Here is a 20,518-nt window from a genome sequence, read left to right as displayed (position 1 = left end):
GGTCCTCCGCGGCGGCCCCAAGGCGAGGGAGGCTGTAAAACCTGGCGGAGGATCCGGCGCGCCGGGTCGGGGATGGCTCGGGTGTCGGGGGGCGGGGGCCGTGGGCTCGCAGGTAGAAGCGCTCCACGCGAGCGGGGGCCTCGGCCGCAGAAGGGGCGCCCCCGGGGCGGCGGGCGGTCGGGAGCTTTCCGGGCCCCTCCCGCGTCTCGGCCTGGCGGGGCGATGGCGACGACGGTTTCCCGGCTCCCCCGCCCCGGACGCCGATGGCAGTGCGTTCCGGCCCTCCCCCACCAGCTTCTCCCCCGCGGTCGCCGGAGCCGGTGAGGCCGGGAGGGCGGGGAGCCGCGGAGGGAAGGCGAGAGGGCGGAGGTTGCGTGGTGCAGGCGGCGGCGGCGGCGGGAGGAGGAGGGCCGGGCGGGCAGGGGAGGAGGAGGAGGCGGGCTCCGTGTCGCACGCAGCTCCAGGCGGGGCAGCCCCGGTGGCTGAGGGACGCAGCCAGACCTTGGCGGGACGGGGCTTTCGCCGGGGCCCAGGCCCAGCGACCAGGCGGAGGCGTCGCGGGAGCCTTTTGGGCACCACGGAGATGCGGGTGAGTGTCGGCGGCCGCGGGGCCGAGAGGAGGTGGCGGCAGCGGCGCAGGCCCGGCCCGGAGCCACGGTGTCGCAGTGACTCGGGCCGCGGCGGCCGAGCCCAGGCGCCGGGCGAGGCCCGAGCCGCCGAAACGCAGCCGGGCAGAATGGCGGTCGGGCCGGGGGGCTCGTGGGCAGAGGACGCCAGGGGCGGCAGGGGAGCGAGCGGGGCTGGGCCCTGAGTCACCCCGGACGGGCCGGGGCGGCCAGGCCTGGACTACGCACTGGGAAAAAGCCCGATTCATCGCGCCCAGAGGCGGCGGCCTGGTGGCGCCAGCCCCTTTCCCCGTCGCGGCCGGGCTGGGTCCGCGGAGGCTGGGCCGGCGTGTGGCCCCGGGCGGCTCGGGCGTTCGCTCCTCGCCTCGTGAAGCGACCTCCGCGGGACACCGGGACCCGTGCCCTTGCCCGTTCGCGCCCTCGCGACCACGCTTGTCCTCGGCGCCGCTTTCCGGCCGACGCGTGTTCTCCTGTGAGCCCCGGGCTCGCGCGCACGAGCAGCCGCCAAGCCGGGCTTTCTCGCTTTCCGGTTCCCTGCCCGCGGCTCTCGAGTTCCCCGCCTGCATTGTTGCGACCGTTCAGGACGCTATTATGGGGTAACAGCTACCCTTTTGCCCAGTTGTCCTGGGGGAGCGGGCCGGGGCAGGCGCTCAGGGAGGCGAGCCCGGCGGCAAAACCGGACGGAGCCCCCCCGGCGCCCGCCTAGCGCTCGCGAGTCGGGCCGGGCCCTGCGCCGCGGCCTCGGCGCGCCCCCGGCCCCAACGGGAGCGCGCGCCATGACCCTGGAGGTAACCGGGCGCCCGCAGGCTGCGGGGACTTGGGGGTCCCCAGGCTCGAGGTTCGTGCGATTTTTGCCCCAAGATCTGAAAGACCCCTGTTTCTGCCACCCGTGTAATATTGTGTAGCGCAGACGTAAGATAATTAAGAAAGAGAGGAATGCTTGTAGACACTGCTTGAAATGAATCCCCAAAGTTAAGGTTTTCTGCCTGGCTGGCGTTGCCAAAAAGAGGATTCTCTCTTCCGACTGGGTCACTCTTGGTTGCTTCTGATTCGTAGTAGGCGTTAGTGGTAAGTGCGCAAATACTGAATTGCAGTCTACTTAAATATTTATTTGCTCAGTGTAATTGCTCTTTCCTGTAGTAGCATTAAAATCGTCAAAAGTTCTGAGTGGAGTAAACGATCACACTTTTTGGAATAATCTTAACGAAGCGGCAGAAGAGAAACTAGATTCCTTTTTTACTTGAAGCCATGAGCTTCTAGGACCTAACGCCTCGCAGAAGTGTGTGCAGTTTTAAGTTTAACACTTCATTTCATGGTGCACCCGAAAATGTACCCAGTTTTTTGAAATCCTGGAGAGTGTATTATGTAGTAAAATATGTAATGATATTTAAAATGTAAAACCAGTCATTTTGTTTGAAAACAATATTTGGGGATGAGATTTTTCTTTGTTTAAAGGAGGTTTTTGGATATTAGAAAATGTTTTACTTCAAGGTTCTATTTGTTGTTTTCCATGGTGAGTCGAAATAGTTGCATTGCATTTCAAATTCCAAAGCATGCAAACACAAGACTGGCTCGCTTTAACTCTATTATGCCCATTTTTGGAGGTTTCAGGAGAGTGTTCCTTAAGCTTGAGAGGGATGGCTGAGTTGCTTTCTAAATATGTTAAACTTCTTTCCTCATTGGCTTCGTCTTTTAAAAACTGTTTTGTCAAACAACAAACTAACTTTAGATATGCTAGGGTTTTTCACCAATTTGTAAAAGAAGCTTCCTTCCCTGAGAGCCACATGCTCAGATCCTTAACAGGCAGCCCCACCCCCCACTCCCAATGTGTGTACCACAGCAGAAGACAGACACGCATGCCGAGCTGATTCTGCATGGTTTCCTTAGATATTACAGTTCATTAGACTCTTGCCACTTACAGAATGTTATCTTCTAGCTGTAATTAACTACAGTACAGCCTTATTTCCTATACATTTCCGACTCTGAATTCCTCCAGCGCAGGGGATATTCCTTGTTTATTTTTGCATCTCCAGAGTAACAGAACTTGGTTATGGTGGTGCCTCAATTGCTTATTTTTGAATGAGTGAGTTTTCTGGAATAATTCTGAGTGTTTGAAGACATGCCCTGATTGTTGGCTACAGAAAACACAGTCGTTGCACTTAAGCCGGTTAAGAATGCAAGCTTTATTATACACTTAAGTGAAATTGATTCTCTCATCCCTCCTTTTCCAGTCTCTCTTCCCATTTCTCCACTTCCCACCTCCCCACAGCACCCCAGTATCTAGTACAGGGCCCCAACAGAAAAATGCCCAGGTTTTCTATACCTGTGAAGTCCAGGAAAGTGCCAAGAGAACAAGTTGTGAAACTTTAGCTTTCTTTTTCCTTAAAACTAGTTTTAAGGTGTGGATTTTTTTTACTGTCTTTGGAAACACAATCAAACACGATCAGGTTTTTTCCCCCAGGTTGAGTATCCAGCCTTGCCTTTGAAATGAAGCAGTTTGGTAGTTGAAGCATCTCCTTGCCAGAAAGATGAGGCCAGCTCCTTGGTTCTGCTGAAGTGGGATAGGAAGTTTCTGGGATGAGGAACCATCCCTGGGTCACTGAGGCCCTTTAATCAGAATGTCATTCCTAGTATACCCAGAGGCATTGTGTCTGTCTTTCAGCATGGGAAATTAAAATGAATGTACTTTAAATTGAGGAGTTGTTACTTGCCATTCGTCAAATTAAAAACATTAGGACCATAAGAACTTATGAAGGCGTTTTGTTTTGTTTTGTTTTTGCTGTTTCAGTCCTTTGTAGGTCCCAAAGCCATGACCTTGAGTCATTCTGGAATAAAATGTCTTTGGGGGACTGTCAGCTTCATTTTGAACTTGTCTTTTAGGTATGTCTGGAGAAAAGAGTTAACCATTTGAAGGGCCAATTCTAAGTTTGCCTTGCTTTTTAAAAATATCTGGTAGTTTATCAGTGTTTGTTTTGCAAATGGAAAAATGAACATTAAATGAAAAATAGATCCAATTTGGATAAAAGCCTTATGTTTACTACTGAGGACATAATTTCCTCTTTAGAGGAAGTTTCCTGTTTATAAAATGAACATTGAGTAAGCACACTATAAACAGGATTATAACATTTAATGACTTAAGTTTTTTATTCACACATGGAGGTATTTCACTTCTAAAAATGCTAGATAGAGATGATAGAGAGAGAGATGTAGTCATTTGTTTTTGCTTAGGTATAGAGCATCTTGATTGGGAGAGAAGACATGGAGTCTAGTTCAAGCTTACCTTTGCAGGGCCTGTATTTCCTCATTTGGAAATGAGATGGTTTTTTAATTGACACTTGATTTCCTTAGGCCCTCAAAGTATGTGGATTCCATGGGAATGCCACAGCTTTTAACATTAACAGCATTTTGGGAAAAACAGTCTCAAAGAATATCAAGTATTTTATTCATGTTTGAAAAGCAGGGTTGTGAAGCCTAAGTTTGATGTATACTTTTTCCCTTGGGAAACTTGGACCACGTAAGCACTGTTCTGCCCTTCCTAGTGTTCACTGCATGCTTCAGTGCTGTTGCAGTTCCATTCAAGATGTGACTCTTTGCCTTTTCTTTCACTGACGGCTCACACATCACCATCTCTGGAAAGCTGGCCCTGATGTCCCGGTCTGGGTTAGAAGCCTTCCCTGGGTTCCTGTGGTGTCCTGCCTGTGTCACTATCACAATATTTAACCTTTTGATTGTACTTGGTGGTTTCTCCCACCAAACTGACCTCCTTTGAGACAGGGAGGCTGTGGTAGCATTTGTCCCCAGTGACTAGCGTACTGCATGTGTCAACATTCACGTACATCCTTCCACTGGAAATCCTTACAGTGCCCTCTGAAGTGTAGTCACTATGGTTTAACCCACTTTACAGAATACAGGTGAAGGAGCTGAGACTTTGAGTGGTGAATGTCAGGGCTAGGAAGTTGGTGAAGCCTGGCTAACTCCAGAGCTCAAGCTTTTAACCACATGTTCCCTGAGTGTTTGACTGGTTTATAAAAGGTGGAAGAAGACTAGAAGAGACTAAAATGAAAAGCTTTAAAGACTGATATCTGATCATTATGGCAGAATTCATTATGCAGAACTGTGATCTGCTACCAAGAATGAGCTTATTCTTCCTGGTCTTTTAGTAACATTGTGGGAGAGTAATTGAGCACTGATAGCATAGACGTGAACAGTTCTGGAACTTTGGGGCTATTGTTAAATTGGGTGTGATGTTATGACTCATTGGCCTTGCAAAAATTTGTGAAACCATTCAAGACAGTTCAAATCTAACAAGCTGCAATTTTTTTTAAAGGCCCATGTCAGAAAATACTTTGGAAAAGAGATTGTATGAAATGGGTGCAACCATTTAAAATATGTATAAAGTGTGTATGTACTAATGAAGATATTTAAAGTAGTAAAAATGGCTTTCATTTTAGGGGGGTAAACTTGGGTGCTTTTAAAATATTTTTTCAAGAAAAAATTTAAAAACCAAAAAACAGCAGCATGGCAATCTCAAGATGGAGAAGACCTAGATATAGAAACTGTAAAGGAAAAGATTTGAGTATTTTAGAGTAATACAACTTCTCTGTGTTAAAATTCCATAAACAGAGTTAAAAGGTGAATGGCAAACAGAAAAATATTGTAACTTACAAGCAAATTTACTTTCCTTACCGTAAAAAGAGGGCATGTGAACAGCAACAACCAAAGAGGACCGCCCCACCCCCATGGAAAAAAATGGGCAAACTGGTAATTTATAAAAAGAGGAGCAGGAAACATGCAAAAACTTTGAACTTCACTAGCAGTACTCGCAGAAGTGCAAATCAGTGAGATACTGTTTGTTTGTTTAAATTGGCATAGATTACAAAATAAGCTACTTATGGCGAGGGTATGGAGAAATGAGCTCACTCATTAGAAAGTGTGATTTAATATGAATTTTAAAGAGCAAAATATGTAACAAAAGCTTATAAAATATGTATACTTTGCAATAGCCATTCCATTTCTAAGAATTTAGTCTAAGAAAATACAAAAAAAATGACTAACAGATTAATATTCTGTCCAGGGTATGCTTTTATTTAACTAATATCCTCTTAACAAGCATTTGTTTTCTTTTTTTTTTTGCTATTAAGGATGATTATTTTAGCATTTATTTATTATTATTATTTTGAGACGGAATCCTCCTCTGTCACCCAGGCTGGAGTGCAGTGGCATTATATCGGCTGACTGAAATCTCCCCCTCCTGGGTTCAAGCAGCTCTCTGCCTTAGCCTCTAAAGTAGCTGGGACTACAGGCACAAGCCACCATACCCGGCTAATTTTTATATTTTTAGTAGAGACAGGGTTTCACCATCTTGGCCAGACTGGTCTTGAACTCCTGACTTCGTGATTCACCTGCCTCGGCCTCCCAAAGTGCTGGGATTAAAGGCACGAGCCACCACACCTGGCCCTATTTCAGCATTTAGATCAATCTTTCAACTTCCATAATACTGTATTTATGAACATTAGTATTAATGATAAAAAAATATAACTTTATAAAACAACATATGTAAGTGATATCTAAAATTTTGTTTGGTGTGTAAGTATATTTTTTTTTTAAAAAGATGAAAACCAAAATGTTAACACTTGATTATCTCTGAGCAGTGGGATTATTTTTAATTTCTCTGAGCAGTGGGTTATTTTTAGTTTTTTTTTTTCCTTCAACTTTCTACAGTGCACATGTATTTATAATTCAGTGGATTAATTTATAAAATCAAGAAATCTCAAAACAGTAGAAGCAGGGGAGCTACTTGCAAGGAAGATGTTTCTGCTTAGTTTAATGCTGAAAGCACTTCGTATTTGCTGTGTGTTGGTGTACTGGGTTAAATATCTGACTTTTTTGGGCTCTGTTTCCAGCAGTCAGGTTCTCCTTTGCTGGAATAATTTTCTCATTTATTTCCTCATATCTTATTCCTTCAGATACTTTAGTCCCCTCATTTAATGCCCTCCATGAAACTGTCCTAATCTCATGAAACTGATTTATGTGTTGATTGTTTATTATAACACTACATTAGGTACTAATGAATTGTCTTTAATGTGGAAGTTTCTTTTTCTTAGTACTAGTATGAACTTTCTATCCTTTTTTGCTTAGTTCACAACTCCTAATGATAGTAGATGCATTTTCAATTAATGTTTAAAGTTAATGTCATATGCTTAAGAATAAGAATCTGCTAAAAATCAGAAAAAATATTTTGGTCCAGTGGGTACTATAGCTTGGAAAATTCACAAAGGCCACTATCAATTATTTAAGAAATGTATGCTAAATAATACAAACACTGGAGGGGGTTCTGGGGGGTGCCTTTACTATGTCAAAATTAATTAAATACCAACTAAAATAGTTACATGTGCCTGATAAGCATCCAAAAGTCAAAAGTGGGGTGGAGGGGAGGAGGCAGAGAGCTCAGACCTTTTCTCAGGGAAGGAAGGAGGCTTTGGTGAGACTGGAAGGAAAGGTTTGCAATTCTAGATGATGTCAGTAAACCGACTCTTTGATCCCAAGTGGAATTCAGGGAATAGACATGGGAGATAGTCATTTCCCCCTCCCCAAACTCCAAGCTTATCTTTAGGAACTTGGAGACTTTAGTGTGGGGGATGGTGGAGAAGGAAAATTCCAGACTGATTCTTCTGACTTCTACCATATTAAATGTTTAAAAGGTTTACTTGCCGTTTTATTTTACATGCAATAATAACCCTTAGTCCAGGTTGGGCATCGCTAATTTGAAAATCCTAAATCCTCCAAAATCTAGAACTTTCTGAGTTACCAACGTGAGGTGACAAGTGGAACATTTCACCCCTGACCTCATGTGATGGGCCACCATCAACTTGCGAATGCACAACAGTTTATTCAGCATCCCCAAGGGGAAAGTAAAATGACCTTCAGGCTGTGTGTCTAAGGTGTATAAAAAACATCTGAATTCCCCTTTTAGATTTGGATCCCATCCCCAGAGTACCTCAAATCTTCCAAAAGATGAGACAATCCAAAATTCAAAAGACTTCTGGACCCAAGCATTTCAGATAAGGGATACTAAACTTGTGTTCAGTGCTTGGTGTGAGCCAAAGACTTTGCCAAGCATGCTCTGTGTCTCCGTCGCTGCTTGCAGTCAGCTTTCTGCTGCTTGCAGATGCCTCACATGGGACAGAAGGCTGTCTAATGCAGTCCTGGTTGAGGGTGGACTTTGACACACAGCATAAGAATGTATTATGTCAATCATCAAGTAGAGACTACTGAAATTGGAGTGTCTCCTATTTGATGTGTTGATGAAAGGCTACTTGGGCACCTATGTAGAGTAGGTCCTACCAACAAGGGACCCAAAACACACAGAGGGAAGAAGGGTTAGGAATGCTGAGGACACATACTGGAATTGGCTCTTCAGTGATGCCTTTGTTACATGTTCTGTGTATAGGGGACTTTGCCCTATGCAGGGATGGGGGTGTGTGTGTTTAATGTTGGCAGTTTAGCAGGGGCTTTACAGGTGAAACATTGTATGTGTGCTCACTTATGACATTATGAAGGTTTCGTTTGTTTTGGTCACTGTTATTTTTATAATGGAGCTCTGCTTTACCACTCTACTTGTTACCCGCATTTTCAGGATTTTTATTTATTTAGACCAATATTTGCCTATCTGTGTTCTGTGACATGTAAGGTATGGGAATGGAAGGGAAGCTCTGTGAATAAACTTAGGAGATTGAAGGACCTTTACAATCTTAATGTGCTTTACTGCTCTTATAGGGAGATATATGTATATATACGCACATTCGTATGTATTAAAAGGTACACCCATAACTTAATAAGAAATTACCTTTGAAGGAAGGAAACTCTCCTACCATATTAAAGAACATGTTTTGTAGAACACATACTGATTTTAAAATCATAGAATGTGGAAAATAAGGTGCCTTGCAGTAGAAATTTGATACGGAGTGAATGGATGTGTTCATTTTTTTCTCTTTGGTAGAGCACTGACGAGCACCTGGAAATACTTGTGGTTCTTTGTGGTACAGTGTGAGACATGCCATAGAGGCCAGGATCCTAATGAGTGTGGTTGTAAGTTTAGTGTGTAGGAATAATTATTGCTTCATTCTAGTCCTTGTTTAAATCCTAAATACTATTAGAGGAATTACATTAAAAAAAGTTTTAAGGCAGGCTGGGCGAGGTGGCTCATGCCTGTAATCCTAGCACTTTGGGAGGCTGAGGTGGGTGGATCATGAGGTCAGGAGATCGAGACCATCCTGGTTAACACCGTGAAACCCTGTCTCTACTAAAAATACAAACGATTAGCTGGGCATGGTGACACACATCTGTAATCCCAGCTACTCAGGAGGCTGAGGCAGGAGAATTGCTTGAACCCAAGAGGTGGAGGTTGCATTGAGCCGAGATCGCACCACTACACTCCAGCCTGGGCGACAGGTTGAAACTCTGTCTCAAAAATATATATATATATATTAAGGCGTATGGGAGACAACAGAATCAAAGCCTGTGTCATTTACATCTTATTGGTGGTGTCATATGTTGAGAACAGTTTATTATTATTTTTTTTAATTATTATTTTTTTAAGTTCCAGGGTTACATATGCAAGTTTGTTGCATAAGTAGATGTGTGCCATGGTGGTTCGCTGCACCCATCAACTTATCACCCAGGTATTAAGCACGGCATGCATTAGCTCTTTTGCCTGATGCTATCACCCATACCTTCCCCGACAGGCCCCGGTGGGTGGTGTTCCTCTCACTGTGTCCACGGAGAATGCTTCTTAAACCTGTACAATAATGGTTTAACTACAAAGGTGTTTCACATTTTTTCCCTAAAAATCTAAAACTTTCTGGTTTTAAAAGCATCTCAGTACTTCTCCTCTTGAAGGCTCTCTTAGATTTGTACTTGATTTATTAGATTGGTTCTCTTGCATTTTGAATTCATGATTTCCAGAGGATGAACGCTGTTCTCATGAAGGTCTTGCATTAGATTAATTTGGGAAACATCACCAGGTCTGTTCTCCAGAGTGTTTGGCCCCTTCTGACGAGAGGCCACGTTACCCATTTCCAAGACTTGTGGACCGGGTTACCCTTCTTTTTTCTTGGACGACCTCTTGAAGTTAGGGTTCTACGCAGAATATTTGCTGTTCTAGTTCATCTTATCTTTTCTGACTCTTCATGAGCGTTCAGGAGATAGCTTTAACTTGATCTTCTCTTCTAGTCTGTTTTGCTTTGGGGATTCTCAGTTTTATTCAGGCTAAGTGATTCTCAGCAACTTCAGCTGAGTGCCTTCCAGTCCTGCTAATAGCCTTCAGAGCTTTTCCATTTGACTAACCTGCTGCTACTTCCAACTTGGCTTGCCCCATCCTGATCTCTTTTTTTGCTCCCTAGACCATATCCGGCGTCTCTATTTCTAGCATTATATCAGAGACAAGTAAAACATTTGTGCGTCTGACTTTACTTTTTTTGTTTGTCCATATTCAGCGATCTACCAAATCTTACTAGTTACTTCCCCGTAAACACATGCTGTGTGTTTATACCTTCCTCTTTGGCCCTGCAGTCACCAGCTTCATTCTGCCCTCACACCTGGGGATCCAGTGCGCTGCTGATTGCTACTTTGTTCAGGACTTGCCCGGCTTCCTTGACTACAGAGGCTCTCCAGGGCAGGTATTCGACTGCCAGCATTTGGTAGAGGGGACTTGGCTCCTCGTCTTTGTCAACCCTTCACCACAGCCTTCCTATCTCATCTTCATAAGCTTTCAAAAAATCCTGAAGGTCTAGCTATATGTATAATGCTAACAGGCTTTTCTTAAAAACTGGCTGTGCTGCATTTCACACTTGAAAGTAGCTAGATGTTGGTTCTGGGTATATGTCTCTATCTCAGCTCTTCGAACTGGGAATATAAGTTCTAGTAACTGCGTTTAGCAAAATTTCAACAAAGCAACCAGTTTGTGGAAGTTCTGTTAACTTTAAAGTTTTACCATAATAAATTATAAATGTTGGAATTTTTCTATTGATAAGGCTAGTTTATGGAAAACTGATTAAAGAATTCACTGAAGATAACCAGCAAACCGTATATTACACTAAAGTTTTGTTTCGGAGGTGTGGATGTTGTGGAAGATGAGTGTCCACATTGCTTTTTATGGTAAATGTATAGGTGAGTGTGTATGTATGTAACTAGGATAGTGATTCCCTTAATAGTTGTAGGAAAAGTGATTCTAAAAAGCATTCTGATGCCTCTCGGCAACAGTGAATGAAACTACAGTTTCACATTAAAAAGAGTACTTTCCCACCGAAAACACAGAGGGGGATTTGCTTTACTGACAGTTGAGTACAGGCTAATGTCAGTATATGCACATACATACTCTGTGTTCTGTGTGTGTGTGATTTGGCCAAAAAAAAAAAAGAGTCCTAAAATGTGCATCTCTTTATTCCATTGTATTTATATTTTTCAGAAGTTGATTTATTTGCTGTTTTGATGTGTACATTTTATTTCAGGAAACTGAATCAAGTTTGTGAGTTTCACATCCTTTAAAGTGTCATATAGAATTCTTGATGATAAAACTATGGGAAAAATCTGGATTTTGTAATGTTAGTGTTAGTTCTTTACCTTTTTAAAAATATTAACTGTATTTTCAACTGGGAACATGGATTTATGGTTTTCAAAATAAGCTACTTGAAGTGTAAGCTTAAAAAGCTTGCTTGAGAAAATACAGAGGTTAATGAGGTAAATTATCTGAGATAAAAAATATGGACAGCCTAAGTTTAGTGTGGAAAGTCTCAACAGTAGTCTGTCCATATTTTTTATTTTTATTTTTTTTGAGACGGAGTTTCGCTCTTGTTACCCAGGCTGAAGTGCAATGGCGCGATCTCGGCTCACCGCAACCTCCGCCTCCTGGGTTCAGGCAATTCTCCTGCCTCAGCCTCCTGAGTAGCTGGGATTACAGGCACGCACCACCATGCCCAGCTAATTTTTTTGTATTAGTAGAGACGGGGTTTCACCATGTTGACCAGGATGGTCTCGATCTCTTGACCTCGTGATTCACCCGCTTTGGCCTCCCAAAGTGCTGGGATTACAGGCTTGAGCCACCGCGCCCGGCCTCCAAGCCACCGCACCTGGCCTCCTATTTTTTATCTCAGATAATTTACCTCATTAACTTGTGTATTTTCTCAAGCAAGCTTTTTAAGTTTATACAGCTAGGGTTGTGACAGAAATCAGTAAATCAGTAGCAATCTTAACATGCAGGATATTCTTTATACTTATTTAAGGTATGGGTTTTGCCAGGTGCGGTTGCTCACACCTGTAATCCCAGCACTTTGGAGGCTGACGCGGCTGGATCACTTGAGCTCATGCATTTGAGACTAGCCTGGGTAACATAGCAAAACCCCATCTCTACAAAAAATTAAGATTAGCCGGGTATGGTGGCTCCCACCTGTGGTCCCAGCCACTTGGGCGACTGCGGTGGGAGGATCGCCTGAGCCCCGAGAGGGCGATGTTGCAGTGAGCCGAGATAGCACATTTCATTCCAGCCTGGGTGACGGAGTGAAAGCCTGTGTCAAAAATAAGTAAAATATAGGTTTAAATTATTGTTGATGCTTTTATGTCTCTGCCCTTTAACAATAACCCCCAAAACCCACCACTCTTAGGGTAACAAATAAATACAAATTGTACAGACCATGAGGGAAATTGACTAGAAACTTTTGTAACTACATAGAAAGGCACATCTTGACTGGGGCACTTCTATAAAAACTACGAGCAAATGCAAATGTCTAGAGGCTTACCACTCTTTCAGAATAATAAGCAAAGCTGATGCTACAGGTTTTACCACATTTTTTTTTTTTTTGGATGGGGTTCACTGTTGTCACTCAGGCTGGAGTGCAATGGCGCAGTCTCAGCTCACTGCAGCCTCCACCTCCTGGTTGTTTTCAAGCAATTCTCCTGCTTCAGTCTCCCCAGTAGCTGGGATTACCGGCATCTGCCACCACGCCTGGCTATTTTTTTTTTTTTTTTTTTTTTGTATTTTTAGTAGAGACAGGATTTCACCATGTTGGTCAGGCTGGTCTCGAACTCCTGACTTCTGGTGATCCACCCACCTTGCCTTCCCAAAGTACTTAGATTACAGGCATGAGCCATCATGTCCAGCCCACATTTTCTCCTTTATTATAGGTATGGCCAGACTGTTTTGAGACAGAGTGGGAAGCAAAATTTAAAAAGTCCCCTCCCCAAAAGAACCCTGTCTCTTATTGAAGGTTATCGAGTGACAGATTTCTATGAGCTCAGAAGACTTACTCAAATGATTGAGAAATCGTTTTTCCAAATTATTTATTCTTGACTGATTTAAAGCCTGGGTTTAAATATACACTTCTCTGCATGTATGTTTCTCCCCATACCCTCTTCCCAGTGTTTATAATTTTGGAAAATACTAAAGAGTTCTTAGTACTTGATGTTGTAATAGTGAGGACATTTTCAACAAGATGCTTTTTAGCAAATGCAGCATTGAACATATATGCAGAGAACAGGGGTGCAAATCTGACAGACAGGTGGAATCACAGGTGCAGTGGGTGACATCGATCACTGTGAGCCTTGAGTGGCTCAGGGACCACTGGGGACGTGTGTCAGGATCATCTTACCTGAAAGAGGTATCACTTAACTGTCCCCAGTTTCTTTAGGAGGGTGGATAAAGTGGTTGTCTTTAAAACACAAAACATAAAAGCCCTAAAGCATGGTAGTACCCTTTCTCCTTTTGAACCAGTTTGTAGTGAAATGGGAAGTGTATTTGAAGGTTGCCCAGCTAGGGAAAGTTGCTGATCAGAATTTTCGACTCAGGGTTAAATTATCTTAGTTGAAAGAAAAATAATGAAAAGGGGTGTTCTTCTTTGCGAAAAGATTCACGTTCACTTAGTGATAACACTAGCTTCCAAAATCTGCTTATTGAGCAGATACGTATTCAAGACCTCACACTTGAACGGCAGGGCACACCATTCACCACACATGAGGAAAATTTGGAAATTAGTTGAATAGAATTGTGGGAACTGTGAGTTGAAATTTTTCATTTGACTGGGAGTTAATAGCGTTTGTGGTTGACTAAGGGCATTGTTTACGGAAGTGGTCCTCGTGTGTACGGCTCACTGGAAGAAGGAAAGACCCTCCAGGAGGTACACATCTGGCCTTCCGTGGTTGGTAGCCTGGAGTACCAGTGTCTACAGGCTCCCTAAAAGGAGGGCAGAATGGCTTACTCTTTGTATCTTTGTATTTGTGTTGGGCTGGCTTCTGAAAATACCATAGTGCCAAGACAGAAGAGAAGCTTCTTGGATGCTGATGTGCAGTGAAAGCTCTTCAGTAGCGGCTTTTCCGAAGTCAGTGGATTTCATACAACGGCAGCCCATTCATTCACTAGAAAGAGAGCTAGGAAGCCCTGTCAAGCTAGTGTTTTAAAGTATTCTGTTATGTATTTCATGTTACAGTGAAAGAGTCATGTGAATTTTGAGACAGAGTGATATTTCAAGGAAAATTTGAACTCTGTCACAGCTTAGGCTGGATCCCCAGGTCTGTCCCAATACAAAGAAATCCTCCACCCTCTGCTGAAAGATACATTTTGGTGGTAATTTTGGAGAAGCACCACGTCTGTGTCATCAGTTATCAAAGGTATTGTGGAATTTTTAGACAACGTTAATGTATATCATTTTGACTTTAAAAATAAGCCTGACTGGTTTAACATTTAAGGACTATCTTAGGAATTTCATAGATATTAGAAACCCTTTGTAGTAGTGTTAACATGAATAGTAAGTAGCAAATGCTTACCGTGTTTCAGGGACTCTGCTAAGCATTTTATTTTCATGACTCACTTATTCCCCACAGCCTCTTTATACAACAGGTACTACAATATTATCCCTAGTACAAATGATGAAATATTGGCACAGAAGTTAAGGAATCTGACCAAGCTCACACTGCCAGTGACTTGTGGAGCCAGAACTGTGAAGTTCGAGAAACATCACATACATTTCTATATTAGCTGTTTGAAATTTGTCGCTGTGTACTGCCAATCAGTGCCTCTTGAATTGTTTCTTTAGTAAAATGTTTTTTGTGGGATAACCCGGAACCACACAGACATAACTGGAAAAAAAAATGCACTGAGTAATACTTACCTTGTTACATTCTATGAGCTTTTTTCTATTTCATTTTTTAAAAAGTTCCCTTCCCTTTTACTAAGTTAGTTTCATGATCTACACAGTAATGAATTGCAGCCCTCAGTTTGAAATGCATGTGTAATGTAGATGATTATGATCAACTGTAGTACCATTTTTTCTTGTCTTAAAGTGAATGAAAATACTTGGAAACAAAATACATGAAAGTACCAATCTAGACCATTGAGTAATTAGGATTCAATGGAGGTAACTGAATAAAAGCATTATGCTGAAACTGAGAACTGGAATTCAGTCCTTAGCAGTTAAAACTAGTTTATTTGGACAAACTGGGCAGTCTTTATAACGCCTGACAAATATAATGTGATCGTGGTTTTCTGTAAGTTTTCAGGTTTTCTGGAGCAGTTTATGCCAGTGACACTTGTGGCATCCTACTTGGAAGTCATGTAGTAAAATAGGAAGAATATAGATGTTGACTAAGATTCATTTGTGAATTGAACAATATTTAAGGCATTTAGTGATTGTGTGTGGACTTTTTGGGATTTAAAAGGACCCTCCTCTATTACTTATTCAAGTATCAACTCTAAGAGAACAAACATTGTTTTCTAATTCCTAAGATGTTTGTAGGAGAAAAATTCGGTATTTAATGATATCTGAGAATTCTCATAATTATAAAATTGTATGTGTGTGTGTGTTTGAGGGAATTAATTAAATTAGCATGTGTGTATATTTTATTTTATATGTATATTTTTTTGAGACGGAGTCTCTGTCACCCAGGCTCGAGTGCAGTGGCGAGATCTCGGCTCACTGCAACCTCCGCTCCTGCATTCAAGCGATTCTCCTGCCTCAGCCTCCTAAGTAGCTGGAACTGTAGTAAAACTTTGAGGCTCTACTAATTTATTCTTTATAGCAATTCTAAGAAGGTGGTATTTTTGTGTTTAATTTCTACTCCCCGCTTTATTAAGGTATAATTGACAAAACATGTATTTATGGTATACAACCTGATGTTTTGATATATGTACACTGCACATCATGAAATGATTAAATCAAGTTAATTATATCTGTCACTTCACATACTAAACATTTGTTTAAGATGTACTATAAGCATTTTTTTCTCTTTTGTTTTGCTTTTAAGCAATTTTCACATCTACAGTACATTATTATTAACTGTCGTCACCATGCTGGGTGCTGGATCTCCTGAGCTCATTCCTCCTATCTAACTGAAACTTAGTACCTTTGGCCAGTTTCTCCCCATCCCACTCCTTGGTGCTTCATTTTTAGAGGAAAACTTAAAAACAAATGAACAGAATTAGAATTGGCTTTATAGAAGGAACCAATGTCCCCTTGTAAGAGAATCTGAACTTCAGTGCTAGCTGGTTTGGTGTCTGTCTCTCTCCTCTGTAGGGATTGGGGTGGTATTTTTCAGTGCCCTCTGGTGGTGATCTGAGTGGGGGTCATCTTGTTGAGGTTGCCAAAGGGACTCGTTTTAGAGGGTAGTGGAAAGCATGAACACACCTGGGCAGAACATGGTGGTCTTTATACCAGACTTTGAATCCAGGATTCCATATATCCAGCTGAGAGATATGCACAGAAGTTCTGTTGTGAGAATGCTGCTGTAAGTATTATTGGTTGTACTTTGTTGTTTTTGTGTGTGTTGTGACAGGGTCTTGCCTTGTCCCTCAGGATGGAATATGGTCACATAATCACAGTCCACTGCAGCCTGGAACTCCTGTGCCCAAGCGTTCCTCCTGCCTCAGCCTCCTGAGTTGTACCTTATTTTTGAATAAGGTGTGGTTTTGGAAGACATGGTATTTGTCATGTCCGTTCATTTGCAAGTTTGTTGTAATTATGAGTGTATACTGGCTTTAGAATTTAAAAGGAAATTTCATGTCTCACTCCTACCAGTCATTGTATCATGGTGAATGGGGTGGTAAGTCTTCACGTTCTCTGAGTCAGTATGAGGATCCTCTTGTGACAGCGATGTCAGGAGAGGCAGGTATCTGGTGGTTGCTGCTAGTGACAGAGTCCACCATCCTCTTCTCACAATCATTTTGAGCAAGTCATTTCCATTTCTACTTGGCTGTGGCCAGGCTTCACCGCTTTCTACTCTTTTGGAGTTATGTTCTTGAAGGCCGTGTCTCCTGGCACTTACCACCGTGAGTGACTTTGTCATAATAGACCTTTGATTTATCTTCAACCTTAACACTGTCGGACTAGAAGTTTCATGGCTGAGCCTCCTTTGGCTTGTTTTCTGGCCTCCTTGTTCTCCTGCTTATATGTTCTGTCTCTTGCAAGCATTCTCTCTCCTTTTTTGGGAGGGGTGGGAGGCAAGGGACTACTTTCCCCACATCCTTGAAGTACAATGTTTTAGTCCTCATCTCTGTTAAGTTCTTTCTTAAGTTTTTTGTTTGCACTGATGCCAGCAATTTTACTTGTTTATTACTAAATTTATTTCTTCAGGTGTGATTTCCTTTCGGCTACAATTTTTTAACTGCCTGCCTTTTAAAAAAAAAATCACTTCACATTCAACTTATCTAAAATCAAGCTCTTCATCTTCTTTCTAGTTTCAGGCTTCTTCTCATAACTTATCTATTTCTGTTAATCCTCACTTTCTTATATGGGTTTTTTTTTCTCTAATTCTCTTTACTCCTGGGGTTTTGCCAGCATGAGAATTTTTAACTGAGTGTTCAATTTCGTCATATAAAGAATTTCATATAAATATACTTATATGTCTGAATAATCATCCCATAACCTAGAACTGCCATGGTATTTCGTATTTGTGAGTTCGTATTTATTTACAATTACATTGTTGCCAGATAATTACCTAAGGCAGAGGCTAGAATTGCTTGAGATCCTGCAGGCCACATATGGCTCCAAGATGTTCTTCTAGCTTTTACAGGATAACTTTTTTGCTTTTTTAAAATCATAAAAAGTATCAAAAGTGTAGCAAACATGTCCATTCCTGATAATTACACAGGCTAACACATGCAGACATCTTCCTAGATCTGGTAGTTACAGACTTCATATGTAACTACTATAATTTCAAGGTGTTGATGAGCATAAATGATACTGGCAATGACTGGCATGGAATAATGAAAATCTTTGTGATTTCTTGCTGACAACGTTAGGCATTTTGTTAAAAGTACTGCATCTGTTGCCTGCATTCATAACCAAAGGAATTGTCAAATTTCCATCAGAGGTTAGTAGAAATAAAGACATAATTTTTTTTGCCCCATCTACATTCAGAAGCCCCCTGAAATCCATCCATGGACCCCACTGTAGTCTCACTTCCACCCACCTCCCCCACTGTTTTCTCCTTCCCTCGTGGGTAACCATTTTTTATTAGTGTTCAGTTTAGCTTCCCAATTTTTCTTCTGGAAAAAAAATACGTATCTACACTTACGTAGAGGTTCTGTCTCTTGCAAGAGACAGAACTTACGTGTTAGTATTTACTCCCCTCACACGTAAACGGTGCCTGTTTTCAATTAAGTATCTGCTAAGAATTTACTTTCTTATCAGTATGTGGAGGTCCTTTCTTTCTTAACAGTTTCTATCTTTGCACAGTGCTCCATTGTCCTAACTTAGTCTTCCTGTCCCCTACTCATGGGTTTGGGGTTGATTTCAAGTCTTGCAGCAACACAACTTGAATTTACCATTTCTTGTGGTTTTGGCTGGCATATTTTGGGAATAGATTACTAGAAGTGGATTGCCAGGTCAAAGGAGAAAGGTATCTGTCATGTTATTAGATCTAGCAAATTCCTGTTTTTATCATGGAACATTTCTTCAGCAATAGTTGTTTCGTTTTGAACTTTGTTTTTTGTTTTGTTTTTTTTGAGTTGGAGTCTTGCTCTGTTGCCCAGGCTGGAGTGCAGTGGGGTGATCTCTGCTCACTGCAGCCTCCACTTCCCAGGTTCCAGCAATTCTCTTGCCTCAGCCTCCGAGGTAGCTGGGATTACAGACACGCACCACCACACCTGGCTAATTTTTATATTTTTAGTAGAGATAGGGTTTCACCATGTTAGCCAGGCTGGGTCTCGAACTCCTGACCGCAGGTGATCTGCCCGCCTCAGCCTCCCAAAGTGCTAGGATTATAGGCCACCACATCGGCCTTGTTTTGAATTTTGAAAGCAGTGTCTGTCAAGTTCTGGAATCCAGAAATGAATTGTTGGAAGTTGGAAAGTATAAATTAGAGTCTTTGTCATCCTGAATTCTTTCTTACCTGTCCCACTGCATCCAGTCAGACCAGTTACCATGATAACTGCTTTGTGTCGCCTATGTCTTAGGCTTCTCCTTTTCCATTGCTGTTGGTCTAAGTTGAGCTGTTATCTCAGTGTCACTTGTCTTCTCTGAAACCTTCCATAACTCTGTCACCCTCATGGAATAAAGGCCTTGCATCCTGTTGCCACCAACCCAGCTGCTGCCTGTCATGACTTGCACAAATCCTTCACCGGGCTCCTGCTATTGGTTTTCTGCATCGTGCCTGTCTTCTTTGGACATCACCTTCCCTGTACCTCTACTGCTGTTCAATTCCTGCTCATCCTCTGAGAAACACTCGAAGCACACATTCTGTAAAGGCTTCCTGATAATTGTAGCCTGAAATGACTTCTTTCACCTATTAACTTGAATTGCCACTTTTGCCTTTTTCTTTAATATGGCAGCAAATCATCCATGCCATATGGCATCTCTTCCAATACCTGCAGGCAAAGCTTTGACATTTGTGTTTTTACCTGTTGATATATTGTTGCAGGAGTGTAAACCCCTCTATTGGTAATGTTCTACATAGCATTTCTTAAAGCTGATATTCTGGTAGAATACTCAGTAATGTTGCTTTTAGCGCTGATGCCAAGACCCATATGTACACAGAACCTGGTCGTCTTGCAGAGATGCATTCCTTTCTGTGAATGAACTGAATCTGACCCATAAGATTTACAGCTAGCCTGCTTTAAGTCTGTTCTTTTTTTTTCCCTTAACAGCTTTATTGAGGTTTAATTCATGTACTATAAAATTCACTCATTTAAAATGTATAATTCAGTGATTTTTTAGTAAAGTTAGAGTTGTGCAGCCATCACTACAATGCAATTTTAGAACATTTCCATCACACTGAAAAGATCCCTTGTGTCTATTTGCAGTCACTCCCCATTCCCACCCTCCCCTCAGTCCCAGGCAACTACTAACCTACTTTGTCGTGATAGATTTGCCTATTCTGGACATTTAATGTAATAAATGGAGTCATATGATATGTGGTCTTTTGCATCTGCCATTCACTTCGTGTTAATATTTTTGAGGTTCATCTACGCTGCATTAGTACTTGATTTTTTTTTTAATTGCCAAATAGTATGACTACTTGGTATTACTGTGTGACTGCCTCACGTTTTGCTTTTCCCCTCCGCTGTTGGTGGACATTTGGGTTGTTCCACTTTGGGGCTATTATAAAGTGCTGTGAATATTCATGTACAAGTCTTTGGGTGGATGGATGTCTTTTTGGTTTTGGGGGGTTGATATCTGGTAGCATTAATAGAGCATGTAACAGATTTATGTTGACTGAACATGGTCTTTTAATACCCCAGATGTTTAATTATTAGCTTTGAGTAACCACACGAACAAGGCGATTCAAGCACATGTGATAAATTCATGTCTGAGAATTTGACTTGGAATTAGCAAAAGAAGCAGAACCCACTTCTTATTTGAGTATGTGTTTATTTCTCTGTCTTTATGGCCAGTGGACTTAAAGGTTTAGAA

The 20,518-nt window shown here is 42.1% G+C and overlaps 1 protein-coding gene across 1 annotated transcript in view; it reads left to right on the top strand.

The window, feature by feature from the left end:
* The first annotated feature begins 500 nt into the window (after positions 1-500).
* The window catches only part of CUL1 (cullin 1), a 101,665-nt gene continuing 81,647 nt past the window's right edge, over positions 501-20,518 (top strand). The window contains exon 1 of the mRNA XM_012443784.2: positions 501-589. The gene's annotated coding sequence lies outside the window, so the exon portion shown is untranslated. The remainder of the gene's footprint in view (positions 590-20,518) is intronic.

Source organism: Aotus nancymaae, unplaced genomic scaffold (genome assembly GCF_030222135.1).
Source record: "Aotus nancymaae isolate 86718 unplaced genomic scaffold, 86718_ANA_hifiasm-v0.15.2.pri h1tg000002l, whole genome shotgun sequence".
NCBI lineage: Eukaryota > Metazoa > Chordata > Mammalia > Primates > Aotidae > Aotus > Aotus nancymaae.
Note: the sequence above shows the minus strand (reverse complement) of the source record. Positions and strands in the feature narration are given on the sequence as shown.